Source organism: Saccostrea cucullata, unplaced genomic scaffold (assembly GCF_032062105.1).
Source record: "Saccostrea cucullata isolate Sc308-1 unplaced genomic scaffold, CSIRO_AGI_Scuc_v1 ctg310, whole genome shotgun sequence".
NCBI classification, from domain to species: domain Eukaryota; kingdom Metazoa; phylum Mollusca; class Bivalvia; order Ostreida; family Ostreidae; genus Saccostrea; species Saccostrea cuccullata.
This window is the reverse complement of record NW_026928727.1, coordinates 100,639-111,209: the sequence shown is the minus strand read 5'-3', so window position 1 is coordinate 111,209 and position 10,571 is coordinate 100,639.

The following is a 10,571-nucleotide window of genomic DNA, read 5'->3' as shown; positions in this document are numbered from 1 at the left end:
TAATAAACGAATTTGTTGAGACAAATGATGTTTTTCCACCTTTTATATATAATTTGTCATTGGGTCGTTTTTGGCATACTTCTTTCATCCAGTTGTTAGGCCTTTGTTTTTATACTAAATTTGATTACGGAATACTCTCTTTACTTGATGAATGCATAGGGCTCACAACGGGTGCGACCGATCAACAAGGGATGCTTTATCGTCCTAGGCACCTGCTCTCGCCTCTAGTATTTCCGGGGGTTCCGTATATTTATGCCCTGCTTCTGTAGATTGTTGGACATCAATCAAAGCTCGATTTTCAAACAGAATGGCGGTTCAGACTCCATTAAAAAAACATACAATGGATTTTACATTTCCTTTTCCGTCATTTAAACGCAAGTCTTAGAATAAAAACTTGATCCTTTCATATTCAAAAATGAATTCTTATGGCTAGATCCAATTAATATACCCATTTTCCACTAAATATGCTTTTTAAAAAAAATCACCCAGTATGTCATTCAGTAAAATAAATGAATCAAATATGTTAAAGATGACTTTACTACGAAAGCCTATTAGGATCAATCTAGAGAGAAAAAAAATTTAAAAGGCGTTATACACGCATTCTCAATTTATAGTCTCAATTTGCTTTAAATAATGTACCGCGTTTTAAGTAATATAATATTTCAAATAAATTTTATTTTCTGCCAGTCTTACGAACCTTTGTTGGTTGTTGATTAAAATATAACAATTGTTTGTTGTAGCTTGAATGATTGTCTTAGGAGAAAATCGCATTTTATAGCAGAAATCGATATTTACGTTACTGTCGCCGATCATAGTGTAGTTTTTATTTTAAACCGAAAAGAATTTTTAAATCATTAACATATCTTTTTCTGAGTAAGATTGTACTACATTTGAGTTATATTTTCTGAATATCACACCCTTCACACATATGCGTGTCACAGATTTTTAAAAATGTTAATATATTTATCAAATTTTGATGTCACCGCAAAATTATTACTTTTCTATTGAAAAATTCAAAAGGACTGGAAGGAATGATGAACTAACTCAATAGGACTAAGCTGTAACTTTTTAACATGATGAGCACCCTTTCTATTGCATGGAAAGGTAAAAAAAGACACTGTTTATCTGTGTTTATGAACAATAGCCCCCCTTTTCTTATAAGTCCAATGGTTAAAAAATTCAACGATATTTACGTGTTAGTATTTATTCACAAATTAAGTAAGAGAACTACACTGTCCCCTATGGGCCAAATTGCCTTACACTCAAGCACTAGAATATGCCTTTAATTAACAGTGGAATAATTGAACAATGGCATTAAAAGTTACGATAAATCTCAGAAAGATATTTACGTTACCGATATTTACGTTACCGATATTTACGTTAACATGTTTTAAAGTAAATAAGTATTAATTTCTAAAGCTGTTTGAACAGATTTGCGAGTGAATCTTTATGATGTAAATACTAAGAACATGAAGAAATATACACTGTTTCTTAAAATGTCATTTTTTCTGTAACAAGAGTGCAGAAATGCAAATGGAAGTGCACATGCAAAGGTGAACATTTTTAGTTTACTCAATATCTTGTGCATCCGTGTGATTTGAAAATTGGATTGACATAATATTATTCACAAGTAGAATCGTGGTTTAATGATTGAATCCATTTTGAGCAATTGGTTAATATTGCATAGTTTCAAGTGTAATGCACGTTATCATTCGGAACATAAATCTGAAACAAAACTTTCTTCAAGTCTGTATTTTGCTGTTTGTTTGAACTGATAGTGATGGTCAACTTTAAAAAATGGTTATATACACTTGAATTGTATACCAAGCTAAATATTTTGAAGAAAAAAATATCATTTTTGTAGGAAATATAATTCCAGAAAATAGGCGCTGCGTTGCATGCAGGGGGGGGGGGTGTTCTACATCGGGTAAAAAAAGAAAGACGGCTGTGGGTGTTGTGTGTCAAGATACTGGTTGAAATTGAATCCATTTCCAATTTTGTTGCTTTGCAAGAAATACATTTATTAACATGTATAAAATTTGCACCTAATTTTTCCCATTTGCATTGTTGCATAGACATATGACTTAGGAGGTATGCGTCTATGCTTTAATGGTACTGAAAATTCAATTTACGTTATATGAACGTAGAAAGTATATTGCTCTATAGAGCACATGTGATGTGCAACTGTAATTATTGACAAACTTTTTAAGGGTGGTGGGCGATCTTTGTTTTATTTTTGAGATTTGACGATAAAGTTTTCACAAACAATTAAGCATTTCTGGTATGTAGCAACAAGGGGGGGGGAGCAGTCCCACCCTGCCTCCCCTTTTTTCTCCAGCCTTACTTCAACTTCAGTAAATGTTCAGTGAAAGGCTGGTTGCCCCCACCCCCACTAATAGTGATGTACGGAAAATATAGTGTAATAATTGGTACTGAATGTAGTTGGCATTGAAAAAAGTTCGCCACCCCCCTCTAGGATTTTCGACTTTGAGCAAGTTTTCTCACCCCGCCCCTTTTTTTGCCTTGTCAACTTTCCAGGTAAGTAAAAAAAATTCTCTGGCTACCCCTCCCCCCCCCCCCATACACACACATACACTTTCAAAAACGATGCTATGTGAATGACTGCATTTGAAATAATCAACAGATTAAATGGTGGAAGGGGGGTGTTAAGAATTACATGAGTCCTCTATAGATAAATCATTTATAACTTGAATTTTCAATTCAACCCTTTGTAAGAACACAGATTAGAAAATTCATAAAATTCAATAATTTGAAATAATATAATTATTTTTCCCCCGAATATACTTTTATTTTTGTATGATATCTATTTGCGATATTTACGTGATATTTAACAAACACTTCGTAATCAGGTAATGGCGAAATATCTAACCTTTTTATATTCTAAATAATGTGCGTTTCTCTGAGCAGATTAATAAAGAATCAATTAATGTAGCATTTTAGGGAATATTATCATTATTAAGCTTATCATCGAATGTGCTAAAACTTGTTAAAATAAAAAGAAAATAATTTCATTTAAATGAAAATTATGTACGTTTTATTTTTACTAATAATTGAATCAAAGATTGTACACCCCTTTTACAAATGTGCTTAAACGTTTCATAAATGTTTATAGTTAACAAAATTTGATGTGTATTATATTAATTTTGTATTTAAAAAAAAAGTCTTTCGTTTCCAAATATGGCTTTTCAACATCACGTAAATATCTTGGTGTAAAATTAGCCCTCCAACCGCTTTTATTTCGAAGGAGGCAACCAAAACAATGCATGAAGTATGTAAATCAAATTGCGATTTTTAATAACTATACACTTTCATGTTTCAAATGACGTATAAAAGTGTTAATTTCAGTTCACTAATTTTTTTGACTTTTCCGAAGATCGATTTGTGACTATAAATTGAGAATGCGTGTATAACGCCTTTCGAAAAGGCGTAATAACGCGAAAAAAGGCATTATAACGCCTTTTGAAAAGGCGTTATTACGCCTTTCCATTCCAAAAGGCGTTATTACGCCTTTCCATTCTAGAAGGCGTTATTAAGCCTTTCCAAAAGGCGTTATTATGCCTTTCCGAAAGGCGTTATTTATGGCACGCCAAATTCACAAAAATGAGATAAACCTTGTTTCACATTTGATAAACTAGGTTTATCAACTGTAAACTATAGTTTACAAACCGTAAACTATAGTTAACGATTCGTTAAGTATAGTTTTCATCTGTAAAACTATATTTAACGGTTGTTAACTATAGTTTACGAATACTAATCTAAGTTTATCTGTCTGTAATAAGCGTTAACAATAGATTTTGTTGATAAACATAGATTCAAGTTTGTAAACTATAGTTTACAATCGTAAACTAGAGTTAAGAGTTGTTAATCATAGTTTCACAAATCGTGAAACTATATTTATCAGATCGTTAACTATAGTTAACGGTTTGTAAACTATAGTTTACAAATCGTGAAACTGTATTTATCAGATAATCTATGTTTTGCAATCGCAAATGATAGTTTTCGGTGTTAAGTATAGTTTACGGTTGTGAAACATAGATTATCGCGTTAACTATAGTTTACAGATGTAAAATATAGATTAACGTTGTAAACTATAGTTTACAGTCCGTAAACTCTAGTTTACAACCGATAAACCTAGTTTATCGATTGTGAAACTATGATTTGTTCATTTTTGTGAATTTGGTGTGCCATAGTTATTACGCCTTCCTAACAGACGTTATTACGCCTTTCCAAAAGGCGTTATTACGCCTTTCTAAAAGGCGTTATTACGCCTTTCCAAAAGGCGTTATTACGCCTTTTACTTTGAATACATAACTAAACATATTTAGCCCAACCGAGGGGGGGGGGTATGCAGAAATCGTACCTTTGGGACATGAATTTCACAATTAGATATAGGACTAATTTCTCAAAAAATAATTTAAACAGATAGCAATTAGATTTCCAGGAAAAAAGATTTTTAAATGCGTCATATATTTTCAATGTAGAACCAACTAAGTCCTTCTTTCATACCAGGCACACCTCTACCAAGGGTCAGTGATTTCAATTGCTCATTATACCCATGCAAATAGTTGCCTGCTTTTTTCTAAGAAAAGAGAAAAATATCTTCAAATGATATAAATTTTAATACACTGTACATGGCAAGCAAAGCTCCAAGATAAGTCTGCCTATATTCTAGATCTTCACAAGTAGAGTGTTGCCTTCTCTTAATACGAATGCAAACAGTTGCCAGTGAGATGTGCAGATATATAGAGAATTGCATAAATAAAGATGGTTTTAATTAAATCTTTCTATATTTATTAGCATAAGATAACGCCTTTTCCTTTTCCTTTTCATGTAGGCCAGTAATACGAGTGCGAATGGGGTAAACCCCCTCCAAACATACACACTTTTGAGGAAAAGTCTTTCTACATTTTAAATATTATAATTAACTATTGGTTTCTTGGTTCCTGAACATTTTGTTGCAGTATGTAAAACTGTGACAAATAATTGCATTTAAATAAATTTTTACCGCGTATTTCCCCCACGAATTTGGCCAGTGGAGTGTGTGTGTGGGGGGGGGGGGGGGGGGGGGGGGGGGTGGGTGGTATTAAAAGCACGGGCCTGTTAAATGCAAAATAACGGTTATTCAACAAGCATAATAACTTTTTTGGAAAGGCATAATAACGCCTTTTAGAAAGGCGTAATAACGCTTTTTGGAAAGGCGTAATAACAAGTTTTAGAAAGGCGAAATAACGCCTTTTAGGAAGGCGTAATGACGCCTTTTAGAAAGGCGTAATAACGCCTTTTAGAAGGGCATAATAACGCCTTTTGGAAAGGCGTAATTACGCCTTCTAGATTGGAAAGGCGTAATAATGCCTTCTAAAATGGAAAGGCGAAATAACGCCTTTTAGAAAGGCGTTATAACGCCTTTTGGAATGGAAAGGCGTAATAACGCCTTTTTTCGCGTTATTACGCCTTTTCAAAAGGCGTTATAACGCCTTTTTAATTTTTTTTTCTCTCTAGATTGATCCTAATAGGCTTTCGTACTTTACTGGCAAAATAATTTTAGAAAAATAAAACTTCCATCACAGAGCGGGTAATTGTCTTCATCTTACATTGTATACGCACATGTCCTTGTGGACAGGACCCCCACCCCCCTTTAAATCCTGGAGCTTGTTGGAAATTTTTTTAAACAGATTGCACTATTACATTTATTCATCATCTGTACAATAGGAAAAAACCGTCAAAGTCCCAAAAGAATCGCTCCACAAGAAATACTGCACTATACATGTGTACATCTAGTGGAGTATTTTTCGTGGAGCAATTATTTTTGGGTTTTGACGATTTTCCCTATTGTACAGATGATGAATAAGTGTGATAGCTAGTATAATTTGTGAAAAAAATATCTAACAAGCCACAGGGTTGAATATCGGGGGGGGGGGGGGGGGTGTTCTTGTCCTGTTCCTGTTTGTTTTGAAACAAATATACTTTCAAAAGGGTTCAGAATGTTTGCACTCTCCTTCGTATTTCAGTAACTAACCAAGTCATAAGAAGTCACACTACTTTTCTATAATTTATATAAATACATATGTATCACACTGAGCATAAAATGCTCTAGTGCATGAGCGTATGACCCATGGACCTCCTATGTAAGTATTTTCTATAATAAATGCATTAAAAGTCTGAAATTCTAAAAGAATGAAGCAAAGATTTTGTTTAAAAAATTTTGAGGAAAAAACTTGTGTTCCTTGTTCATATGGATGAAAAAACCTTGCATGCACATAACACCACCAGTCATATTCCAAAAGATGACTCGGCCAATGCTGAAATGTAATGTTGAGGAGTCTGGGGAAGAAAATACTGCACAATACTGCTGTAAAAACAATGTATCATCAATAAAAAATATTTTACCAACTGCACTAAATGCTATAAATACTCGGAAAAAGTATAGCTGTCATAACAACAAAGATAGCTTTCTGGATATTTTCTACGCAAACATAAAATAGCTCTCGAAGAGTTGGGAAAATGCATATTTGATGTAATTGTCAAGATATAAAGAAGACCTTGTGGTCAAATTTGATAGGTTACGTTTGATATGATTCATATGAAACATAACAATGAATGTTTTATCTAAAGTCAACGGTCCCTTCAAATGGATGAATAGTCGAAAAATGACCATCAGATGCGGGAAAATCGCGTGCTACCGCTGTTTAAGAAAAAGTTACAAAGTACTAAGGCGAAATGGGAATTTTAGTTTTTGTTCAATAAAATATTATCACTGGGTTGATATAAAAATTTAAAAGATAACTTTTTTAGATTGAACTTAACAGTTAATGGGAATTTATGATGAATACAGTGAATGAAACAATACATTTAATACCAAAAAATACTTTATGCTAAATATATTAAATCCTCATCACCTGATTCACTAAGCTTACTAAGGCCAAATGGGAATGCTAAATTTTACAGTTAAGGCCAGATGGGAACAAACCGTCTCATATTAGTTGAAGTAGTTTTATTAGTAGTAAAAAACGTATATAAATGACATTTTTGTCTAAATGTGCAGACAGAAATTTTGAATGATCCAACAAAAAATAGCTAGTGTTCCAAATCAAGTAGATTTTCGATTAGCACTTTGTATACAGTGTATTTTGGACACAAAAAGGAGGGGGGGAGGTTGGCCCTCTCTAAATCCGCCATTGATTTGAGTTGAAACATTGGATACACATTCCTGTATTGCCCTATTCTCTTGTGCTTTTGAATGATCATTTCTCTTTCAATCGGTATAAAACGCCTATGGCTATTTTACCTATTTGGCCAAATTCAGGCATGTGATACATGTCATGTGGTTTGAAGAACCAATAGATTTACTTTAGAATTTTCCCCGCTATTGGTGAACTGCCTTTGTTCATTAAATGTTAAGCTTACTGTATCTATTATGAAGACTGCCATCTTAACAAACCTTAAACCTGACAGATTATTGGTATGTATGTATAATTATGTATGTATAGTATACCAGACACATTCGTGCAGCTTTATAGTTTGCCTCGCTCCATAAACAGATCAGCACTGTGACGGAGCAAAATATCTTGAAGGGGGGGGGCAGTTTGGGGTTGGGGTTGGGACCCACAGCCACAGATTTATAAAATCTTATGCATATTTTGGACAGAGAAGGGGGACTGGTCCCCCTCTAAATCCGCCTGTGAAACAGGTGATTATTGGATAATCATGTGAAGTGTAATGTTTTGTCATAAATAAATGTAATGTGAAACAGTTGCATTGTATAATATATGACTAATATTATTAATTTTCAAAATTAATGTTTTAATATAATACTTTTATGCAATCAAGGGAAGCAACTTAATTGTAAATTAATTCAAAATGAAAGGAGATAGCAACAGCTCGTATTATGCATATGACCTTGTAAGTTTGTTGTTAATTTTATACCGCTGCAATCAATTAATATCCAGTGGTATATAGTTTTTGTTCTGTCCATCCATCTGTCTGTTTATCTGTTTGTCTTTGTCGACAAAAACTAACTTTATACCCATAATTCTTTATTGGATTGGGCTATATGATTTTCTTATTTCACAGGTGTATTCCTTGTCACTGACACGACCTTTCTTTGCGTACCAACAAATTTGACCTCTTGACCATAGATTTATCCCACTTTAACAAAAAAAAACAAAAAACTTTAACCTAGGCCATATCTTATGACCAGTTGGTTCTCAGGCTTTCATACTTCACATATGTATTCATAGTGATTATAGATCTGTCAACCAGTATCAAAATTTTGACCTTTTGACATTGACCTTACAGTTTTTCCCACTTTGTAAAAACTGTAACCTTGGCCATAACATTTAAACTGTAAATTTTACACTACAGGTTTCATATTTCACAGGACCTGGTGTTTTCCTTATGAAAAGACCTTACACTTGGTACCAACAATTTTGACCTTTTGGCCTTGGAGTCAGAGTTTTACAAATACGAGGGTCATTCAAAAAATACGTAGACAATGCCCTCCATCATCATATTATTCTTACAAAATTTTAGATCAACACATTTTTATATGTAAAAACATTTATTTTGTCAGTGTGTTAAGTTTCATTCCATTTGATTTTATGGAACTTGTGTTAGACAATTTTAAAAGTATCATGTTTTGTCACCACGGAGCAGGGTTAGCAACACTGTGACATCAAAAACAACTTTTCTTAAAATTACTCTGCCTTTTCATTTCAGCCATGGTTTGTTGCTTCTTCTGAATTCATGAATCTGTAGCCCTTTACACCTAGTTCGCTAAAAATTGTTTGAGAACCTAAGTTAAATTGTCAATGTTTTCAATTTTTTTATCGCGTACTTCTTGTTTGCACAAGTTCCGCAAAAGTGAATCGCTCATCACAATTTATGGCGTTACTATCTCTTTGACAAGTTTTTTTTTATACTACAATTTGTTTCTTTGCAGACCGTTCATGGTCCGATTCAAAGTCTCTAACACTCAAAATATAGTCATTTTCATTATAAACAAATACATAACACATTTTGTATCAATTTCCTGGTTCATCAAGCATTCTCAGAGTTCATTTTAAAGGTTTCCAGATTGCTAAACTAAATTTTATTTATACTCCCTGCTCCGTGACGTCCTTCGACGTCATCGTTTTTTGCATTTTTTCATAAAGTCTATCTGCCTTTAAATATTGATATCTTTTAAAGGAAGCGATGTATTACATTAAATTTTAGCGTCTGAAGTAATTGAACAATTCTAAATTTAAACATTTCAATTTTATTTCGCTTAAGAGCTATTTGTTAGAGGTATGACTCTAGACATTATAAAGTGTATAATTAGAAAATAGATCAATTTTGACCCTGCTCCGTGACCCCATTTTTTCTCTCTTAAATCTTTAATAATTTTGATAATTATCAAGATATTTTCCAATTTTTTGGCTCAAATTATTTGATATTATTGTTTAAATATGTGTACTAAATTTCGTTATAATATGACGTTAAATAAAAAAGTTATGACAAAAGTCTACGAACTTTTTGAATGACCCTCGTACATCTTGTTTTTCTTTTAATGTAGAGCAAATATCATTTGATTCTTTTAATTTCATTATGATCTATTTTAGTTGTCAAAGTTGACTGACTTCTTCCAGCATATGAACAAATTTGGGAAGGGAAGGAACAGACAGGTCCAGTCAAGGTAAGTAAAACCTAAAATAAATTGAAAAAAGTACAGTTGTGACTTAATCTAGCTTTGTCAGATCTGTATTCCTGTAAGGGGAAATGTGCACTCTAAATTAAATGAGCTACATTTTATGTGCCTAATTCATATATAATCAAAGATTTGAGGTTATGTAGTTAAGTTTATGTCCTATCCATCTGCCTGATTGTATGCAAAAAATTGACCTTGCCCATAACTTTTGAGTGGGTGCATATAGGTATATGGCATTTCCCTTGTATAAGTTTTACAGTTAAAAAAGTGATACTTTGAAGGCTTGTTTCCTATTCACATACATGTATTAATAAATCCTTAAATTTGTATGATAAAAAACACAGAAAAAGTCAATTTGCCTATAAATTGTGTGTATTTTTCCGAAATTTTTGGGAAAAAGTCAGTAAATGTTCATTTTTTTTTTTACAAGATTCTGTAAGGAATATCAAGCCCCGAGTTGGGGCTAGGTTAACATGTGTATGAATATTTGACTAAACCTTTAATGTGTATAGATATTTTTGACTTTGACCTAAGAGTTTGACCTTGAGTTTTGAAAACTTAACCTTGGTCATAACTTTTGAACAGTTAGCACTTAAATTAGGGCTACATTTAATTATCTACCATACGGGAGCATCAGTTGTTTCACAAACACATCTTGTTTATGATTAATATTGTTTTCCTATCATAGGGCTATTGTGACCACTACATCTAAATACATCCATATCAACACAGCAATATTAAATGAAAGATGGACCCATTATTGTGCATGTGTTATATTCTTCATATAAGACCACTTCTACATTTGGCTCTCTAGTTGGTTGCTGATGATGGATGCTGCCTTAACACAGGATAAAGCAGTTAGCTA